This window comes from Triticum aestivum, chromosome 1B (genome assembly GCF_018294505.1).
Source record: "Triticum aestivum cultivar Chinese Spring chromosome 1B, IWGSC CS RefSeq v2.1, whole genome shotgun sequence".
In the NCBI taxonomy this organism is placed as follows: domain Eukaryota; kingdom Viridiplantae; phylum Streptophyta; class Magnoliopsida; order Poales; family Poaceae; genus Triticum; species Triticum aestivum.
In genome coordinates this window covers 95,467,671-95,490,989 of record NC_057795.1, presented here as the reverse complement: position 1 = coordinate 95,490,989, position 23,319 = coordinate 95,467,671, and positions in this window count along the sequence as shown.

The window sequence follows — 23,319 nt, the reverse complement described above, 5'->3', positions numbered from 1 at the left end:
CATGAGCTCCTGAATTGTGGGCCGCGACGTGCCCATGGGCAGCCCCAGGTAAGTGAATGGTAGTGAGCCAACCGAGCACTCAAAGATAGCAGCTAAACTGGCCGTGAGTTTATAGTTTATTTTAAGACCAATGGAGTCTGCATAGTAAATAAGAATCCTTTTAATGACTGGGGCTTGGGTTGGGCATGCAGGCATGAGGAGTAATGTGTCGTCCATGTATTGAATAATGGGGTAGTCCATATCACCCCGGTCGAGGAAGGGAAAATGAATTAAGCCATTCCTGTAAGCATCATTGATTGTAGATTGCAGGAGGTCCGCCGCAAGCACAAAGATCAATAGGGATAAAGGATCTCCTTGTCAGACTCCGTGCCGACAGTGAAATTGTCAACCCGGAACCCCATTTAATAGGATTGAAGAATGGCCCGAGGAGAAGATGGAGCATATCCAAGAGAGCCATTTGTCATTAAAGCCCATGTGTCTCATGATGTTAATCAATGGCTCATGCTCGATTGTGTCAAACGCTTTGGCAAAGTCCAATTTAAGGAGGACAATTTTCTTCTTGGAGGCTTGGCACTGGTGAATATACTGGAAAGACCAGGCGAAGCAGTCCTGTATAGATCAGCGTTTGATGAAACCATACAGGTTCCAATGAACAATCTTGAGAATAACTTGCAGCAACCTATTGGCGAGAAGCTTGGTGATCAGTTTTAGGCAACAGTTAAGCAAGGTAATCGGTCTATAATCATTGACTGTGGCTGGGGAGCTAGTCTTTGGTATTAGAGTAATAAGTCTGTCATTAATGCTTTGCAAGTTAAGATCACCCTCATAAAACTGCTCACAAAGCAAGTAAAAATCTTGCTTGATAATGGGCCAACAAGCCTTGAGGAAGAGGGCACTGAGGGTTGTTTAGATGCTGCCCCTACTCGCCCAACCAATTTGCGGGCACACCAAAAAATTGGCGCATTTTCAGCCGCCAACAACTCACCCGTGATTTGGCATAAAAATGAAATAGTGAAGCTGCGGCAGCCTGGCCATGCCAATTTATTGGTCCAGAACCAAACAGGTGCCCACGCTCTGGTCAATGACTAAGTTTTTGGCTCGGCTGCTGTAGGCTCCCATCCAAACACACCCTGAAACCATCAGGGCCCGGGGCACGATCTGCAGGCATTTCAAGTACTACTTTGTCGATTTCCTCCTTGGTGAAAGGTGTGGTGAGGTGATCCAAATTCACCCTTGGGCGGATTAGGTTTGGCAAATTAAATTTCATGGTGGTGGGGGTCGAAGTGCCCAGAAGATCAATGTATGCTTGAAAGAGGAGGGCTTCTTTCCCAGTATGATCATCCACCATGAGCCCGTCAACTGTCTGGAGGTTGGCAATGTTGTTTTTACGATACTGCTCAGTAGCAAGTGCTTGAAAAAACTTAGTGTTCTCATCCCCGAATTTGACCCAACGGATGGTACCTCTTTTTTCCAATATTGTTTTTGGTAATCCAGCAGTCTCAGGAGATGGGTTTTCAAAATCCTACAGAAATTGGTCTCTGGGATCGTCAAAGGCCTCGAGTTTTCCAATTCATCCATGTGAGCAAGAGCCAGGTTGGAATTCTCAATTGCGATGGTTAGCGGGGAGATAGATTTGCTCCACACTTTGAGTGCCTGCCTCAGGGCTTTGAATTTTTTGCAGAGGATAGTGGACGCATTTGTGGCACGAACAGGCTTAGCCCAAGTGGCACTCACCAAGTCCATGAAACCAGGATGGAGCAGCCAGTAAGATTCAAATCGAAAGAGCTTAGCCCGAGGAATTTTGGTCTCAATACTAACCACGCAGGGGGTATGATCAGACACAGGTTTGCACAGAGGTTTAACGAGGGTGTTTGGGTACGTGAGAGTCCAATTAAGCGATGTGAGAAACCAATCAAGCTGTTCGAGGAGGGGGGGGGGTCCTGCTGCATGTTACTCCAGGTGTAGGCCCTACCCTTGATAGATAATTCAATTAGATTATGCTTTCTAATGGCATCATTAAAAGTGGCCATGTCAGTGAGGTCACCACCAGGCTTGTTGCGATTTTCTGGCCCGCGTATATAGTTAAAATCACCTAGGAGAAGGCGGCCTTCCTGGGTTTGGATGTCAAGATCATAAAGCTAGCTAGTGTACACATATCTTTCCAGGCCAGTACAGGGGCCATAAACATTATACAAAGTCCACGCTTGGGCTGAAAGAGTGCTGGTGAAGCGAACAACTAGGGCAAAATTGGTGGTCAGCGTGACAACACCAGAGAAAACAGAGTCATTCCACACAGTAAGGATACCTCCAGAGGCCCCTCCCGAAGGGACAAAAGCAAACTTATCAAATCTTTTAGGGCAACAACTTTTAATAAAAGCTAAATTGATCATAGGATTTTCGTCTCCTGGAGACAGATCATAGGACAACCACTACAAGAGATAGCATTCGAGAGGGCAAGAAGTTTTTTCACCGAATTAAGACCATGCATGTTCCATCATAAGATGTTCCAATTACGCAAAAGAGGCATTAAGACAGCAGTAGATCAGGGAGAGGAGGCAGGCCCCTCGCTAGTAGTAGCCGAGTCCATAGCAGCAGCATCAGGTTGGGTGGCGGCAAAAGTACTTGAAAGCAGAGCATCTTCAGATAATTCTTGAGGAGGGATCACACACCGGTTGACGCCAATATCCTGCAGAGTAGAAATTAAAGTCGATGGAGGAAATTTAGCATCACCAGAAGAGGAGCTCGAGGATGCAGAGGGTGTCAATCTTGGTTTGACCTTAGAAGTAGTGGGGTGGGTATCTGAAATTCCAGCAACTCTGAAGCCATCATAGCAGGTTGATCTAGTGTTGCGACGCACTCCAGTAGTAAGGAGATGCGCTTGGGCCTTGGAATGGCAACCACGTATAACAGGGGGGCCGATTGTAGACATTTTGATACAGCAACACCGATCGCAATGGTAGTCGTAGATACAACAACATCGACAGCAGCGGTAGACCTTCTGACCGGAGGGACAATAAGAACAGAATTCACCTAAGCAGAATGGTCAGAGATCAAAGAACCACCAGTGCTAGCATAAGAACTGGACTCAAGCCAAGCAGAATTTAGATTGTCAGAAGCATTATCTTCAGGTAAAATACCATCCTGGACTCTGAGACCTTGAGCAGCAAGCCAGGCCTGAAAATTCACCAAAGCAGCAGGCATCTGAGGAACAAGAGGGACATGCCACTCATCCCACTGATCATGTTGGTCATCATGTTGTTCAGCATTTTGGGGCCCCTCATTGTTGCCGACTCCATTCTGGATGAGCCAGTTCTATAGCTGCTGCTGATACAGTTGCTCAACAGTCAATCCCTCACCAAACATAGGGTGAGGAACCCACTGCCCGGAGGCGGCTCCTCGTCAGCCGGTGGAATCTCGGGATCGTGCGCATTCCAATCAGCTCCTCTTAGAATGTACACGGCAATATCCCAACAGTCCTAGTCACCACCCAAATGACGAACGACAATACTCTTAGGCATTAATCTCATGTGAATAACTTGCACTTTAATCAAGACCACCCTACAATCTAGATTGGGATTATTCCAAGAAAGAAGCCGACCATAATCATCTACAGATCTCTGTAAATAGAATTCAGTCTGATAATCATCAGGGAAACCAATATACATGAGCCAAACTTGGGGACCATAGGTGGTTTTCCTCATATTTAGGGCAGCATTGTGGCGGACGAACGAGATCACCAAATCTTCATCATCTAGTTGGAAAGTAGTATTGACAACAGTGTCCCTCATGAAAGAGTTGGAAAATGCAAACATACCAATGCCTAGAGGATGATCTGACGCTTTTGTGTTATGCAGCCCAGCTTCATGTAGCAGCCCTCGATAGTTTCCCTGAGCCCCTCACGAAGATGTAGTGGGACGAACTGACTCGCCTTGGCAATGGCAAGGAAGCTGTTGCTGAGTGGAGGGATGGGGTTGACGGCCATGTCCGCGCAAATCTTGCAATCTGGTTGGTCGGGCTCAACGGACCAGCCAGCAGGAAGGAAGGGGATGGGATTCTTTGAATAGTTAGCCATGGTGGTGGGTGGGATGGGTGGGAGCAGAGGGGCAAGGATGGCAGGAGCTTGACAAAGAGATGAGCCATGGAGAAGCGAGGGGGCGAATGCGAGGCATCAAGCGAGGGGAGCTGTTTTGGTCTCCAAAGCCACTTCCGGGCCCAGCGGCGCCGCCAACAATTCGCGTCCACGTGTCCATAGTGGCCACATGTCTCACAATGAGAGGGTTGGTTTGGGCGGCTCGTGGGTCGGTCAGAGGGGCTAGAATCCTCAATAAATTGGGAACAACTGATTTGATGCTGCTGCGCAGAAGAATTGCCAGGGCAATGATGGTTATCAACCATAATGGACTTACCCGATATTTGATGACGTTGGCGAGAGGGGCATTCCAAGCATTTATGACCCAGAGCAAAGCAATCAAGGCAAATAATCATGGCCTGGCAATCAGCCTTATGGTGTCCCAATTGTAAACACTTAGCACAAAGAGTGCACCAAAATTTGGTAAGCACATCAATATCAGACACATCATATCCAGCCAGCATCAGTTCTGTTTGTCGGGGTTTGGAAAACACCGGTGGCCAAGTATTATGTTTTGGGGCATATCTCAGGGCTGAAGTTAGGAAACATTGTGGCGTTGATGGATAATCAACATTAATGGGGAATTTGAAGTTGCCAATAATCAATGAATGCAGGAGTGGGCCTATCCGATCTTGGCCATTAATGTGTTGCATGTCCTGCGGCTCCGAAATAACCGGGATAGTGGCCCTGGGATTATGTTGATCGTGTCTCGAAGGATGAACATCCAAAGAACACGAAGCTTCATCACTATTATTGTTAGTGAAATCCGTAGAAGCAAGCAGAACTAAACCAAATTTGTCGAGCTAAGTCGTAGCAGAATGATCCAAAGCTGCACTTTTAGCCAAGAAGGAGGTGTTGACACGTATAGCCAGGGGACTAGGATCAGCAATAACATCAATGACCTCATCAGCATGCCACCTTGAATCAAAATGTTTGAAACCATTGAACCGGCCATTGAACAGATGAAAGTGGCAAATAAAATCCGGCCAAATACGATCCTTACGACCATGAATGTAATGACCAACTTTTCTTTCGGCCATAGAGAAATGGAATGAGCAGTCATTGATCCTAGAAACCTTGAACCCACGAGGGTGGCCACCAATGCAACATTGGAGGGCAATACCCACAGACTCCACAGAGATAGGAAAAGAGGCCGAAGAGAAAGAAACCACCAAGAAAAATTCCTTGGTCGAAGGAGAGGGAGAAAAGTGGACAGTTTCTCCAAAACAGCGACGCACCTCGTCGGCCACTGCAAGGCCAGGGTTGAAGTCCCAATGCAGGAGGCCGTCCATGGAAGATACTAGCTAGATCCATAGGGACGATGGAGGAAGGTGGAGGAGGGTGGAGGAGGGGAGAGAGGAGAGAGCCATATGACTATTTATCCATGTACTTAGCAAGGCCATAACGGGCGATGATGTTGTTTGTCGTCAAGGTTAGCTGCATCCCATGTCTTATAGTATTTTACATCATTTGTGCAATTGCAGTTTGGCTTCTAACATTTACTTGCTTCTTGTAGGTACACATGTCGGGCGCACTAATCCACGCTTTGACCCGGAGGAAGAGCTTGCCTCCGCCGCCGCTGACTTCGGGCGAGCTTTGGCCAAGATGAAGTGGCCCAGCAACTACCTCTTAGGACTTACCAAGTATAAACTCACCAGTTCAATCTTACCAATACCAGTTGCAATTAATGGCTATGTTTTATACGGTCGATATCTTAAGCATCTTGTGGTAAACATGCCTAACACGTTTTAGCTAGGTCTCCTACCTTTTTATAGACAACCGGGCCATTATCTGCTCTGGCAGCACCTGCCTTGTGATGTTTAACTCTGCCAATTGCATTTTTATCAGTATTGGTTTCAATGGCCATAATGCTTGTTGCAATTAATAGTTGTATCCATTTTTAAATAGTTGTATTTCAATGGCTACAAACTTACAAAACATGAATTAGGATGCTGTTAAGCCTGCTACAATTAACAGTTGTATCCATTTTTTAATCCATCCCTTTGCTACCGTGCTACTCTTTTGCAATGAAGATATCACTACAGATGCTACCATTTTATTACCATTTGCTATTTTTGGTGGATGTTAACCATGTTATAGTTAACATTGGATTTCCATGTACTTACACAGGGCTACAATGGGGGATGTTGTTGTTTGTTGTCGAGGTTAGCTGCATCCCATGTCTGATACACCATGTATTCCTAAATTGAAGTATTTTTAGAGATTCCAATATAGACTACATAAGGAGCAAAATGAGTGAATCTAGATTCTAATCTAAACTATATCTATAATTCTATATACATCCGTAGTTCATATTGAAATCTCTAAAAAAATACTTGTACTTAGGAATGTAGGTAGTTGTATTTTATATCATTTGTGCAATCTCATTTAGCTTCTAACATTCACTGGTTGCTTGTAGGTACGTATATGAGCGGTACTGATCCACACTTCGATCCCTTTTTCATATGGGGCAATGAGATATTCATGAACAAGCGTCAAGTGAGGAAACTAAGAAAGATTGTTAGGCGAAAGAAATGGGTGATGGGAATTAAGATCTTTATTTACACTTTGTCCAAGACATCAGTGAACTTTAGGATGGTAAGTAATCTGTTGCCTTTCCCCTGCCCACAACAAGTTACTCTATTAGACCTCATGATCTGATATTTTTCTCTTTTCAGTGGTTTCTGAAGCTATTTACTGATGATTACCTTGCAAACTACATGACCAGAGTGGAGGCAACTAAGGTTAAAGTATATAATTCATGCTACCATGATAATGCTCTAGAAGTCTTCCTGAAGGCGGTGAAGGATGAGAGGGCGATCGTCACAAGGGGTTGGACAAAATTTGTTCGTGCCTAAGGCATGCAAGAAGGCACATTATGGGCATTCTGCTTCTTCAACAACATCGGCAGTCAAAATGATTTACACTTGTCTCTTCACCTTTACCACCTGTAAATATTGTGGTTCATCATAGTTAAGTGTTGTTTAATCCTGTAATTACTGAACATATTGTACTGACAATTTTATTTATGGATTCATTGTTGAACCATTGTGCTGAGAATTTGAATTGCACGTTTTATATTTCAAAAATTCCAATTTGAATAATAAATTACAGCCAAAAAATTCTACAGGAGCGAATAAAATAATGTGCACACGGTTAGAAAGAAAACATCGTGTGCGATGAAAAAAGAAAATAGATGGTTCTTTGACGTGAAACGTTTGCGATGCCCTTCAGACGCACACACGATTTCGTCTGATATGCGTGTGTGATTCATGGTAATATGGCAAACATTTCAAACCAGTGTGCGTGTGTGATAGGAATACCAATCGCACAAAGTTACAAAAATGTACACGTTGGTGTTAGTAGAGGCACCACACACATTTTACATTCTTGAACCGTGTGCAATAACGTACCTATCACAAACATATTGGCAGATTAAATGTTGATGTCCACCTTTTTCACACGACTATAGCGGCCTAATCATTTGGGTTGTACATAAGAATGGAAACGTACTCCTCGGATTGACTGTGTGTGATATACATATGAACGGAAATGTTTGATGGATTCCACCTCATGAAAGTCCTCATGAAAGTCCTTGACCCAATTATTGATGGATTCCTTGACCCAATTATTGATGGATTCCACCTCATGAAAGTCCTCATGGACAGCAGCAGCAGTCTTAACCTGCTCTATCAGGACATAGTCTGCAAAATGGGTATTGACTCATCAAGAATCAAGCCCACCAAAACTATCTTCAATGGAGTAATACCCGGTGTAGAGGCCCGCTTCACGGGCTCAATCACATTGGAGGTCGTCTTCGGTTCACCGGACAACTTCCGAAGCGAAGACTTGATCTTCCACATCATCCCTTTCTGCAGTGGCTATCACACACTGCTTGGACGAACCGCATTTGCCCGCTTCAATGCGGTCCCGCACTATGCCTATCTAAAACTCAAGATGCCAGGACCACGCGGTGTTATAACAGTCCATGGAAACATGGATCGCTCCCTCCATACTGAGGAACACACTGTGGCCCTTGCACCATAAGTACAGGTTGGCCTTATCAAGCCTAACTCTACGGCGGCAGTCAAACCCCCGGACCCTGTCAAACGAGTCCGGACTAACCCGCAGAACAACAGTCCAACTCGTCAGGAGCTCGATTAGCAATTTGGCCTCGGTCTTAGCCCAAACCGAACTGCGACATATGTACTGCATGCACATAACTACGCATTAAAGATACCATGGGAAAAGATGGAAGCATATCAAAGATGAAGTCCACAATACGACTCGACCCTACCTGGACCCTCTTACCCTCTTTCTACTTATTTTTGTTTTTTCAGGTTCCTTAAAACCCACATCACCTTTTGATGGTGCCAAGGGCCCTTTTTCCGGGCTCCTTATGAAAACCAGATCATTAACCCTCTCAAAGGATCACACACCAAGGTAAAAAGCAGCACAGATGTACGGCATAGTATCTAAAGGATCTTCAAAGATCACTGAGGGAGTCCTGGATTAGGGGGTGTCCGGATGGCCAGACTATGATCTTCGGCCGGACTCCCGGACTATGAAGATACAAGATTGAAGACTCCGTCCCGTGTCCGGATGGGACTTTCCTTGGCGTGGAAGGCAAGCTTGGCGACACGATATGAAGATCTCCTCCCATTGTAACCGATTCTGTGTAACCCTAGCCCTCTCCGGTGTCTATATAAACCGGAGAATTTTAGTCCGTAGGACGAACAACAATCATACCATAGGCTAGCTTCTAGGGTTTAGCCTCTCTGATCTCGTGGTAGATCCACTCTTGTAATACCCATATCATTAATATTAATCAAGCAGGAGTAGGGTTTTACCTCCATCGAGAGGGCCCGAACCTGGTTAAAAACATCGTGTCCCTTGTCTCCTATTACCATCCGCCTAGACGCACAGTTCGGGACCCCCTACCCGAGATCCGCCGGTTTTGACACCGACATTGGTGCTTTCATTGAGAGTTCCTCTGTGTCGTCGCCTTTAGGCCCGATGGCTTCTTCGATCATCAATTACGACGTGGTCCAGGGTGAGACTTTTCTCCCAGGACAGATCTTCGTATTCGGTGGCTTCGCACTGCGGGCCAACTCGCTTGGCCATCTGGAGAAGATCGAAAGCTACGCCCCTTGCCATCAGGTCAGGTTCGGAAGTTTAAACTACACGGCCGACATCCGCGGGGACTTGATCTTCGACGGATTCGAGCCACGGCCGAGCACGCCGCACTGTTATGTTGGGCATGATATAGCTCTACCGCCGGACAACACCCAAAACGTCGCTTAGGTGCCCGCTCCGACCATTAGCTCGGAGCTGACCACGCTAGTCGGGGATGGACGGTTGGACACCACCCTAGGAGCCGAAGTCACTACAGCGATAGAGCCGAAGACCAGCCTAGTCCTTTGCAAGGCCCATGACTCCAAGATGCCGGATTCCATTCCGGACTCCGAATCTTCCGCACCCCTTCCGATCGAACCCAATTGGCTCCGATCATGGAGTTTACCGCAGCGGGCGTCTTTCAGTACTCGCCCTTTGGCGATATCCTAAATTCACTAAAGTCTCTCTCTTTGTCAGGAGAGCCCTGGCCGAACTACGGTCAGCATGGTTGGGATACGGACGATGAAGAAATTTGAGGCCCACCCACCACTCACTTCGTAGCAACTGTCGACGATTTAACAGACATGCTCGACTTTGACTCCGAAGACATCGACGGTATGGACGCCAATGAAGGAGACGACCAGGAACCAGCACCTATAGGGAAATGGAAAGCCACCTCGTCATACGACATATACATGGTGGACACCCCCAAAGCAGGGGATGGCGAGAAAAAAATGGAGGATGACCCCTCCAAGAAGCAACCCAAGCGCTGACGTCAGCGACGCCACTCTAATTCCCGTCAAAGCAAAAACGGAGATTCCGGCACCGGAGATAACAACACGCCGGACAGTGCCGAAGATAACCCCCTCCAGCAGGATTCAGTGCAGGAGGACGAAGGAGCCAGCCCTCATGAGAGAGCGGCCGACAGAGAGGTTGAGGACGACAACTATATGCCTCCCTCCGAAGACGAGGCAAGCCTCGACGACGACGAATTCGTCGTGCCAGAGGATCCCGTCGAACAAGAGCGTTTCAAACGCAGGCTTATGGCCACGGCAAGCAGCCTCAAGAAAAAACAGCAGCAGCTTAGAGCTGACCAAGACTTGCTAGCCGACAGATGGACCGAAGTCCTGGCGGCCGAAGAGTATAAACTCGAGCGCCCCTCCAAGAGCTACCCAAAGCGCAGGCTGCTACCCCAACTTGAGGAGGAAGCAACTAAACCTACATCACCAGCGTACGATGCGCCCGATCGGCCACCCCGTGGCCGCGACAGAGAGGCCTTCAGGCCCTCGACCCAAGCCGCACCCCGGCACCGCTCAAAACATACCAGAGTACGGGGAGACGCAACAGACCTGCGAGACATATTGGAGAATAAGGCAAGGCAAGCAAGATCGATCTACGGATCGCATGGGCGCCCCGCTTCACGTGACGCTAGCCGTCACGCCGGACATGATAAGTACGGCCAGGCCGAATACAACAGACCAAGCTCATCTGAGCTGCGTCGTGATATAGCCCAATACAGGGGCGCCGCACACCCACTATGCTTCACAGACGAAGTAATGGATCATCAAATCCCCGAGGGCTTTAAACCCGTGAACATCGAATCATACGATGGCACAACAGATCCTGCGGTATGGATCGAGGATTATCTCCTTCATATCCACATGGCCCGTGGTGATGATCTACATGCCATCAAATACCTCCCGCTCAAGCTTAAAGGACCAGCTCGACATTGGCTTAACAGCCTGCCAGCAGAGTCAATTAGTTGCTGGGAGGACCTGGAATCCGCATTCCTTGACAACTTCCAGGGCACTTATGTGCGACCACCAGACGCCGATGACCTAAGCCACATAATCCAGCAGCCAGAGGAATCGGCCAGGCAATTCTGGACACGGTTCCTAACTAAGAAAAATCAAATAGTCGACTGTCCGGACGCCGAGGCCCTTGCTGCCTTCAGGCACAACATCCGAGACGAATGGCTTGCCCGGCACCTAGGACAGGAAAAGCCGAAATCTATGGCAGCCCTCACGACACTCATGACCCGCTTCTGCGCGGGCGAAGACAGCTGGCTGGCTCGTAGCAATAACATAACCAAGAGCCCTGGTAATTCGGATACCAAGGACAACAATGGCCGGTCACGTCGCAACAAACACAAGCGCCGCATTAACGGCGACAATACTGAGGATACGGCAGTCAACGCCGGATTCAGAGGCTCTAAACCCGGTCAGCGGAAGAAGCCATTCAAAAGAAACCCTCCGGGCCCATCCAACTTAGACCGGATACTCGACCGCTCGTGCCAGATACATGGCACCCCCGAACAACCAGCCAACCACACCAACAGGGATTGTTGGGTGTTCAAGCAGGCAGGCAAGTTAAGTGCCGAAACCAGAGACAAGGGGCTGCGTAGCGATGACGAGGAGGAGCCCCGGCCGCCGAACAACAGAGGACAGAAGGGATTCCCCCCGCAAGTGCGGACGGTGAACATGATATACGCAACCCACATCCCCAAAAGGGAGCGGAAGCATGCTCTCAAGGACGTCTATGCGTTGGAGCCAGTCGCCCCAAAGTTCAACCCATGGTCCTCCTGCCCGATCACTTTTGATCGAAGGGACCACCCCACTAGCATCCGTCACGGCGGATTCGCCGCATTGGTCCTAGACCCAATTATCGACGGATTTCACCTCACCAGAGTCCTAATGGACGGTGGCAGCAGCCTGAACCTGCTTTATCAGGATACAGTGCGAAAAATGGGTATCGATCCCTCAAGGATTAAACCCACAAAGACAACCTTTAAAGGCGTCATACCAGGTGTAGAAGCCAGCTGTACAGGCTCGGTTACACTCGAAGTGGTCTTCGGATCCCCGGATAATTTCCGAAGCGAAGAGCTAATCTTCGACATAGTCCCATTCCGCAGTGGCTATCACGCCCTGCTCGGACGAACCGCATTTGCAAAATTCAATGCGGTGCCGCACTATGCATACCTCAAGCTCAAGATGCCAGGACCTCGCGGAGTCATCACGGTAAATGGAAACACCGAACGCTCTCTCCGAACGGAGGAGCACACGGCGGCCCTGGCGGCGGAAGTACAGAGTAGCCTCTCAAGGCAATCCTCCAACCCAGGTGTCAAACGTCCGGACAACGTCAAGCGAGCCCGAAGTAACCTACAACAAATCCGGCTGGCACGTTCCGAGCAAGCATAGCAGTGCGGCCCCAACCCCAGCCCTCGCCAGATGGTGATATCGGTACCACGCGTACATAATTACGCCTTAGAGATACCATGGGCATAAGGGGAGGGGCACAACTACGGCACGCCCAGAATGCGGCTCAACCGCACTAAGGGGCTCCCTATTCCGCCGTTTCCTTTTTATACACTTTCAGGACCCAACTATTCGGAAGGCCTGTCCGGCAACACACTCGCCGAACATACGATGCAACAGCCAGGGAGAAAACAAGCCGCGTCAAATGTCCAGGTGGTCTCTATAACGAGCTTAATACCTGTTTTACTTAAAATCCCGCAGCTTGCCCCTGGAGGGGGACATGTCAAATAATCCCATCTCTTGCTTATCGCACTACTTGTATCGTTCTGCTTTCGCAGCAGCCCTTTTTTAATAAACAATACATAGCTCTTATCTATTATTGTACTGATTTATTTTTATATATACAAATATGTTCAGTCATGACATTCTGCAACCGTACACTTTGGTACGGCCAATACACCAGGGGCTTAAGCACCCCATAACATGGTGTGAGAAGACCGAACACTCTCATGAGTGCGGCACCCCGAACTTATAGCACTATATGCATCGGCTCCGAATCATGTCTTTGGTCAATAGTTGGGTTTGCCCGGCTCCCATGTTTTGGTACCTTACGTTCCGCAATGTTGGCTAAGGTAGCGCTGGGAGAACTACTGCGATTGTGCCCCAGTTGAGCTGGGTTAACACCTCAGTAGAGAAAGCTAAAACTGACCGTCATGATAGTGCGAGAGACCGGTCGCTGTTCGCGAGGTTTTTCGAGTCCTTAAAGACTTATGCCGCTTAGAGCGAGGAACCGGACTTATCCGGCCTAGGCGTGGATAGCGCCCCGAACTCGGTCTTCCGAATACTAGGGGCTTCGCCGAAATTTAAAATTATAGAATTCTATGGCCAAGTGAGAGTGATAAAGCATTATAAGTCCGACGGCCTGGTTCGTTGTGCTGAGCGCCTCCCTAGATGGACCCAAGAATGGGAACAAGAGCGCTCAGGTTTATCCCGAACACCCCAGCACTCGTGGCATGGGGGTCGAAGCCGACGACTTGCATCTCTCAGATTTGATAAACGGCCGCACAGAAGGTAATATTTTAAATTAACAAGCGTTGCTTAACGCATATGAACAAAGTTTTCAGCGTACAGGATAACAGATGCGAGTCTACTCAAAAATTACATCTTTGGAGCATTCGTCCGCTATACGGCGAGCACCCTTCAGGACGCCCTTATAATACATCTCGGGCGTGCGATACTCCTTGCCCGGCGGTGGCGCGTCCGTCAAAAGCTTCTCAGCGTCCAGCTTGCCCCAGTGCACTTTAGCACGGGCAAGGGCCCGACGGGCACCTTCGATACAAACGGATCGCTTGATGACCTCAATCCACGGACACGCGTCCACCAGCCGCCGCACCAGACCGAAGTAGCTCCCAGGCATGGCTTCTCCAGGCCACAGCCGAGCTATGAGGCCCTTCATGGCCTGTTCGGCCACCTTGTGGAGCTCGACCAGCTGCTTCAGCTGATCGCTCAAGGGCACCGGATGTTCGGCCTCAGCATACTGAGACCAGAACACTTTCTCCGTCGAGCTCCCCTCTTCAGCTCGGTAGTATGCGGCGGCATCAGAGACACTACGGGGCATTTCGGCGAACGCTCGTGGAGAGCTCCGGATTCGGGTAAGTAGCAGATAATTAACTTTTATATTCTTCCTTTGCATAAAGAATGCCTTACCCGCCGCTATCTTATTCATCGCCTCGATCTCCTGGAGGGCCTTCTAGGCTTCGGCCTTAGCGTTTTTGGCACTCTCAAGAGCCAGGGCGAGCTCGGACTCTCGAGTCTTCGAGTCACGCTCCAAACTCTCGTGTTTTTCCATGAGAGCCTGGAGCTCTTGCCGCACCTCCGCCACCCGTGCCTCCTGCTTCTCTCGCTCGGTGCACTCTCGGGCCGCACTGTTTTCGGTCTTGGAGACCGCCTCCTTCAGGGTCGCCACATCGGCTGTGGCCCCTGCTACATTTAAGATGGTCCTGTCATTATTTGCAACCAAGTATTTCTATATATGCGGTATTACATACCCTCCTTGTCCTCGAGCTGCTTCTTGGCATGGCCGAGCTCGTTCTCGGACCGCTCGAGATTCTCCTTCAAGGCATTGACCTCCGCAGTCAGTGCGGCAAAGGTCAGCAGCGCAGCCTGCATTCCCATATTGACATATTTTTATTAGACTCCTGCGTATATCTTTTTAGATCCTCAGCTCGGCTTTTTCTTTCCGAACACCGAACTGAGCATCAGGGGCTACTGTCATTGCGATAACATTTTTATATGTTTTTTAACACATACCTCAAATCCTGTTAACAGGCTTGTACAGGCTTCTGTCAGCCTGCTCTTGGCGGACTGAACCTTCTGAATCACCGCACTCATAACAGTGCGGTGTTCCTCGTCGATGGAGGTGCCGTTAAGCACCTCCAGCAAATTGTCCGGTGCCTTCGGATGGACGGGGGTCGCCGGTGTCGTAGGCTTGCCCTTCTTATGAAGGTGCCGCCTGTTGGACTCTGGAACCATTGATGGTTCCGTAGTAGTGTCCGGCCCGGGGCCGGACTCAGATCCCTCCGGGGCTTTACCCCCTTCGGGCCTGGAGTCCGGGAGATCACCTTGCGGCGCCTCCAGGACCACCTCCTCCTGGTTTAGCCCCTTTCGAGACTTCACCTCGGCGTCGTCCGCAGGGAGCGGGGAGGAGGCCATCGGAAGCGAAGTGCTATTCACGTCCGACGAATTCAGGGAGCCGCTCGACGAATCGCCGAGCTGAGCTCTGGGCGGACTGCATAATTAAATTCGGCGTCAGAAAATGCCAAATAACGGAGAAGCGCCATAAGTTATTCGAATATCTAGATGCTTATGATTTTACCAGGGGCTTGACCCTGGATGGCCATTCCTCCCCGCCGTCTTCGGCATCAGAGGCGTAGTCCGGCAGAAGGGTCTTCCCCTTCTTGGACCCTCCGGCCTCCCCAGTTGGGGCGGCCTTTCTTTTCTTTCCTCCCCCCGTTGGAGGTGGAGAGGCTTCTTCTTCTTCCTCCTCATCCTCGTCTTCGGAGGCGGAGGGTGCGTCGGGGTTGTCGGGCGATGAATCCGACACCACCAGGCACCGGGAGCTCTTTCGAGTCCCCGTGGCCTTCTTCTTGGCCTTCTTCTCCGGCACCACATGAGGTGCCGGAACCAGCACCTTCGTTTAGTGAGCGTCCGCTGGGTCTTCGGGCAAGGGAGCCGGACAGTCGATCTGTCCGACCTTCTTTTGCCAATCCTGCTAAAGAGATGGGAGTTTAGATCCCGCATAGAATCATATCTATGAAAAACAAATGCCCCGTAAAGGGAAAATTAAGCTCACCGTGCTGGCTTGGCGCTTGGCGCAGAATCCGCGATCCTCGGTGACGGGAGGGGAGACCTCGGAGCTCTTGAATAGCACCTTCCAGGCATCCTCGTGCTTTGTGTCGAAGAGCCGAGACAGAGTCTGGTGCTGAGCCGGGTCGAACTCCCATAAGCTGAAAGCCCGTCGTTGACACGGGAGAATCCGGCGGAAGAGCATGACCTGGACTACGGTGACAAGTTTAACCTTCCTGCCGATCAGGTCTTTGATGCAAGTTTGAAGTCCGGTCACTTCCGCCGAATTACCCCATGACAGGCCCGTCTCTTTCCAAGATGTGAGCCGTGTGGGGATTCCAGATCGGAATTCAGGGGCCGCTGCCCATTCTGGGTCACGCGGCTCGGTGATATAGAACCACCCCGATTGCCACCCTTTGATAGTCTCTACGAAGGCGCCCTCGAGCCATGTAACGTTGGCTATCTTGCCCACCATGGCGCCTCTGCACTCCGCTTGGCGGCCGCCCACGACCTTCGGCTTAACGCTGAAGATCTTCAGCCATAGGCCAAAATGAGGCTGGATGCGGAGGAAGGCCTCGCACATGACGATGAATGCCGAGATGTTGAGGATGAAGTTCGGTGCCAGATCGTGGAAGTCCAGGCCGTAAGAGAACATGAGCCCCGGACGAACGGATGTAGAGGAAAACCCAGTCCGCGGAGGAAATGGGGAAGAAAAACAACCCTCTCATGGGGCCTGGGGGGTGGGGATGAGTTGTCCCACATCTGGAAGCCGGTGCGCGATGTCGTCAGACAGGTATCCGGCCTTCCTCAGCTTTTTTATTTGCCCCTCCGTGAGGAGGAGGCCATCCATCTGCCTCCCGCTCCGGACATGATCGGAGAAGGTTGAGGTGGGAAGTGCGGGCTTGGGCGTTGGAGCTCGAGCATGCAGGGACTAATAAGCGAAGGAGGAAGAAGGCGTGAATGGAAAGGGTGGATTCTTATCCCCTTATATGGGCGGCCAAAACTACGAGCCCCCACCGGCCTAATAAAACTCACTTATCTCCCAAGCGCCGCGGTTAATGGCGCGGTTGGGTTACCCACGCCCGTATTGATGAAAATCCCGGAATAAGGGGACACGATCTCTGCTTTGACAAGACGTGCCAAGGAAACCACCTCGCTAAACGCGCTGAGGTGGAACGGTAAAATGAATAAAAGCCTGGCCGTGGCGTGATGTCACGCTGCTGAATACATCATCAGATTAGATTGGTGCAAATGTTATTCTCTCTATGGTGGCATGTGGAACTTATTTTGCAGAGCCGGACATTATCCTGGTGTTCAACATCTTCTATGAAGTATTCGGGGGAGGAACCCGCCTTGCAATGCCTAAGACAACTTGCGCGTCGGACTCATCGTCATTGAAGCCTGGTTCAGGGGCTACTGAGGGAGTCCTGGATTAGGGGGTGTCCGGATGGCCGGACTATGACCTTTGGCCGGACTCCCGGACTATGAAGATACAAGATTGAAGACTCCGTCCCGTGTCCGGATGGGACTTTCCTTGGCGTGGAAGGCAAGCTTGGCGATACGATATGAAGATCTCCTCCCATTGTAACCGACTCTGTGTAACCCTAGCCCTCTCCGGTGTCTATATAAACCGGAGAGTTTTAGTCCGTAGGACGAACAACAATCATACCATAGGCTAGCTTCTAGGGTTTAGCCTCTCTGATCTCGTGGTAGATCCACTCTTGTACTACCCATATCATCAATATTAATCAAGCAGGAGTAGGGTTTTACCTCCATCGAGAGGGCCCAAACCTGGGTAAAAACATCGTGTCCCTTGTCTCCTGTTACCATCCGCCTAGACGCACAGTTCGGGACCCCCTACCCGAGATCCGCCGGTTTTGACACCGACAATCACCTCTTCCATTTTTAGTACCCGTACTCAGCTTTCCCTTGTGCTTGGCATGTAAAATAGCCTCGATGCTTATAGCATTATTTGTACAAATATGTTTTGACGTATCAATTAGACTATAATGGAAATAGTTTTTTCGCCCAACCTATTCGGTACTAGCTTAGTTCTCACTCCGTATTCCCTCTTTTTATTTCATCCGATTGCATGTACACCTCAGCACGACCTAAATCGCCAGGGGCTCCATTCAGTCATGTACATTTCTCAAAAATAAAATAAGTCCGAACATTTTTATAGTACAATTCGGCATCCTGAATATAGCATTATATGCATCGGCTCGGAATCATGTCTTCGGTCAACAGTTGGGTTGGCCGGCTCCTGTGGTTACTACCTTACGTTCCGCTTGTTCCGCTAAGTAAGTAAAGGGAGAACTACTGTGATTGTGTTTCTGGTTCATCCGGATAAATGCCTCAGTAGAGAAAGCCGAAAACTGACTGTCATGATGTAGCGAGAGCTGGTCAACTATTCGGTGATAAAGTATAAATCTCTTGCAATTTTTTCCGTGTCACACGAAGGACCAGTCTACACCTGGTCAGGCGTCTACAACAACCAAGTTCGGATAACCGAACAATTCCGGGGGCTGCTCCTACAATTTTATTGTCAAACTCCTATGGCTAAGTGAGTGTAATAAAGCCGCATAGTCTGATTGCCTAGTTCACCGCACTAACACCTCCTTCAAGGACCAAGACGTTGGGTTAAGTGTGTTCATGTGATGTTTCGAACACCTCCCTATTACCTACGTGGGGGCTAAAGCTGACCACTGGCCAACTCTCAGATACACTAAACGGCCGCAAAGGAGGGAAATAATTTAAGACGAAACAAGCAAAAATATTATACAAAAGCCTTGTTTTCATCATACAAAGTTCGGGCAGCATAGATACATTCATTCAAAAATGATGTCCTTCGAACATTGTCCCTCTACAATGCGGGGTCCCTCAAGGACATCATCGAAATACCGCTCCGGCATGTGGTGCTCTTTGCCTACGGGCGGTCCCTCGGTTGCAAGATTGGTGGAATTCATCTTCGCCCACTGCACCTTGACATGAGCGAAGGCCATCTGGGCACCTTCGACACAGACTGGCCACTTTTTAGTGTCAAGCCGAGGGCAGGCATTGACTATTTTGAATTCTTGAATAAACCAATTTGAGAACAGTTGGATGGCGACAAAATCATCAAAGAGTGGTATTCTTTATTTCGATTCAACAAAGTGCCAATAGCTTCTGGATGTTGGCTAAGTGATTCAATCTTCGCCTTGGAATAAAAAGAATTGATATTGGCGCGATTTAACTTATTATGGGGAACCGGTCCTGCACTTGTCCTATCATACCTTTTTCCAATTTCTTCCCGAAACTTCCCAAGAAAAATCCCGAATTGGATCCAAAATTGACGGGTTAATGTGAGCTTATCCATGCGGTTAGGCACTCTTCAAATAGGAATCCATTTTCTAACTGGCTTTCGTGCTTTGGTGAGTCGTCCGAGATCTTTTCGATGACCCCAAGTCCTAAAAATCCCGCTAAGTGTTGATTCAACATGGATTCTACATCTTGGAACCAGGCCAATTTGGGAGCCGCTTTGTGATAATGGAGTCATTTGCTCTAATCCGAAGCATAAACAAAGACAGGGGTAATCTTTCGAAAAAGAACTTTACTTTCTAAAAAGTAAAAAAAGTACCCGCAGAAATGTTCCAATTCCAAATAAAATAATTTCATTTAAAATAATTAAAGTAAAGGGTTTATTTTACCCTGAAACGGATATCTTTGTATCTTTTTTTCTTTTTTTTATTTCTAACTCATATTTATGAGATAATAAAATATGGAAATTATATTGAAGCACAGAACTGGTTGAAGATTACGAAGCGCTTTGAATTTGAATAAGACCATGCTCCTTCTTTTTCATAAAATGGGTGCAGCTGCTACTGCTGTTTTCTTGATTAACCCTATTGGTCAAGGAAGATTTTCTGATGGAAAGGTGAAAAGAACCCCCAGTGAGTAGTGAAATAGACCGTGAAACCATGCTGAGCTCCCAAGCAGTGGGAGGTGAAAGTGATCTCTGACCGCGTGCCTATTGAAGAATGAGCCGGCGACTCATAGGCAGTGGCTTTGTTAAGGGAACGGAACCCACCGGCCGCTTCAAGAGCCCAAAGTAGCTGCTGGATATGGGTTCGACTGGCCAAAGACGGACTATAACATCCTTCATGGACAATTTTCCCACCCTATGCAGTTCGGTCAGCTGCTTCTGCTGATCACTCAGGGGCACTGGATGCTCTGGCGCAAGGTACTGCAACCAGAACAGCTTCTCCGTTGAGCTCCCCTCTTCCGCTCGGAAGAAATCCGCAGCATCAGCAATACTTCGGGGTAGATCCGCAAACGCTCCTAGAGAACTCCAAATGTGGGTTAGTAAGGTGTCCTTTCTCCTTCCAAATTTGCTCTGCATATTAAAGGCATTACTCGCCGCAATCTTATTTGCCTCTCGGATCTCCCGACAGGCGCCTTGGGCTTCAACCAGGGCCTCCTTCGAACTTTGGAGCGTCGTAGCAAGTTTGGAGTCTCGATCCGACACATTGTGATCCAAGGACCCACATTTGCTTATATCATCCTTGAGCTCTTGTTGGACTTCATCCAACCTCGCTTCATGTTTTAGGCAGGCGGCTCGTTCCTCTTCCGCCTCCTTCTTGGCCTCGGCCAGCGCGCTCTTGAGGGCCTCGACCTCAGACGCGTCAACTATGAGCATAATCATAAAACTCATTTAGATAACCAATTGGAACTCATATCATTTCATATATGCTTTGGTATCACATACCTTGCTTTTCCTCCAAATTCCGCTTTAGTTCGGACACTTCGGCGGCGTGGGAGGTTGCCGCTTGCATCGAAGCATGTTTATCAAAATAGACATATATGTCAACTCCTGCGAAGAATTATTTGATCCTCTGTTCGATATTTCTTCGTGAACGACGAACAGAGTCTCAGGGGCTACTATCTATACACATGCATTCCTTTTACATATGCAAATAGCCAAAAAATATATATTACATCACATACCTCAAAGCCTGTTAGAAGGGTGGTATAGGCTTCGTTCAATCCGTTTTTAGCGGACCGCACCTTTTCAACCACCATACCCATAAGGGTACGATGTTCCTCCATGATGGAAGTGTTGGGGAACATTGCAGAAAATAAACATTTTCCTACTGTTTCACCAAGATCAATCTATGAGTTCATCTAGCAACGAGAGAGAGGAGTGCATCTACATACCCTTGTAGATCGAGCGGAAGCGTTCAAGAGAACGGGGTTGAGGGAGTCGTACTCGCCGTGATCCAAATCACCAGAGATCCTAGCGCCGAACGGATGGCACCTCCGTGTTCAATACACGTACGGTTGGGGAAGACGTCTCCTCCTTCTTGATCTAGCAAGGGGGAAGGAGAGGTTGATGGAGATCCAGCAGCACGACGGCGTGGTGGTGGGTGCAGCAGGGATCTCGGCAGGGCTTCGCCAAGCGTTTGCGAGAGGGAGAGGTGTAGCAGGGGGAGAGGGAGGCGCCAAGAGCATGGGTGAGGCTGCCCTCCCTCCCCCCCCCCCTCTTTATATAGGGCCCCTAGGGGGGCGCCGGCCCTAGGAGATTGGATCTCCAAGGGGGGCGGCGGCCAAGGGGGTGGCTTGCCCCCCAAGGCAAGTGGAGGCGCCCCCACCCCAAGGGTTTCCAACCCTAGGCGCAGGGGGGCCCAAGGGGGGGCGCACCAGCCCACCAGGGGCTGGTTCCCCTCCCACTTCAGCCCATGGGGCCCTCCGGGATAGGTGGCCCCACCCGGTGGACCCCCGGGACCCTTCCGGTGGTCCCGGTACAATACCGGTAACCCCCGAAACTTTCCCGATGGCCGAAACGTACCCGACTTCCTATATATAATTCTTTACCTCCAGACCATTCTGGAACCCCTCGTGACGTCCGGGATCTCATCCGGGACTCCGAACAACTTTCGGTTTACTGCATACTCATATCTCTACAACCCTAACATCACCGAACCTTAAGTGTGTAGAGCCTACGGGTTCGGGAGACATGCAGACATGACAGAGACACCTCTCCGGTCAATAACCAACAGCGGGATCTGGATACCCATGTTGGAACCCACATGCTCCTCGATGATCTCATCGGATGAACCATGATGTCGAGGATTTAATCAATCCCGTATACAATTCCCTTTGTCAATCGGTACGTTACTTGCCCGAGACTCGATCGTCGGTATCCCAATACCTCGTTTAGTCTCGTTACTGGCAAGTCACTTTACTTGTACCATAATGCATGATCCCGTGACCAGACACTTGGTCACATTGAGCTCATTATGATGATGCATTACCGAGTGGGCCCAGAGATACCTCTACGTCATACGGAATGACAAATCCCAGTCTCAATTCGTGCCAACCCAACAGACACTTTCGGAGATACCCGTAGTGCACCTTTATAGTCACCCAGTTACGTTGTGACGTTTGGCACACCCAAAGCACTCCTAGGGTATCCGGGAGTTGCACCATCTCATGGTCTAAGGAAATGATACTTGACATTTGGAAAAGCTCTAGCTAAACGAACTACACGATCTTTGAGCTATGCTTAGGATTGGGTCTTGTCCATCACATCATTCTCCTAATGATGTGATCCCCTTATCAATGACATCCAATGTCCATAGTCAGGAAACCATGACTATCTGTTGATCAACGAGCTAGTCAACTAGAGGCTCACTAGGGACATGTTGTGGTCTATGTATTCACACGTGTATTATGATTTCCGGATAATACAATTATAGCATGAATAACAGACAATTATCATGAACAAAGAAATATAATAATAACCATTTTATTATTGCCTCTAGGGCATATTTCCAACAGGAAGCACTCTGAAGCGCTTCCACCAGAGTATGTGGCACCTCCGAATTGACAGAGGTCGCCAGTGGAAGAGGCGCGCCCCCTGCCTTTGAAGGAGGATGCTTACCCGATTCTGGAGTCGTATGGCTCTCCCGAAGAATATTCGGTTGGGGGCCGAATTGGGCATGGCCCACGTCACCGGTCTACATGGGGGTCGGTCGCCCCCACTTTTCGGCAACAGAGGTATTGTCCTCCATCACCACCATCACGGCCTCCCGCACCTCCCCGTGACCTGGAAAGGTTCTTCGGGACAACACTTCGGTGTTGTCCATAGCGATGGGCGGAGAGGCCTGCGGAGGCGACTCGCTCTCCACATGTTTGGCCCTAGCTTGTTCCCAGATGACGATGATTGTTGGGCGAGATCGCGAGCCGGACTACAATGTGCAATTCAATATGTTAAAACCACGAGGCGTAAAAATTGGATATATGTATGGTGTCTTTGGATACTTACGATCCGGCCAAGGGCTTCGGCCTGGGGTGCCACTCGGGGATGGTGTCGGCGTTTGATTCAGAATCATTCGAAAGGGAGAGTTTCCCCTTCTTGGACGCCTCCGCCTCTAGATCCACGGAAGTCGCCCTTTTCTTCTTTCCCCCCTTAAGGGGAGAATTGATCTCTTCCTCCTC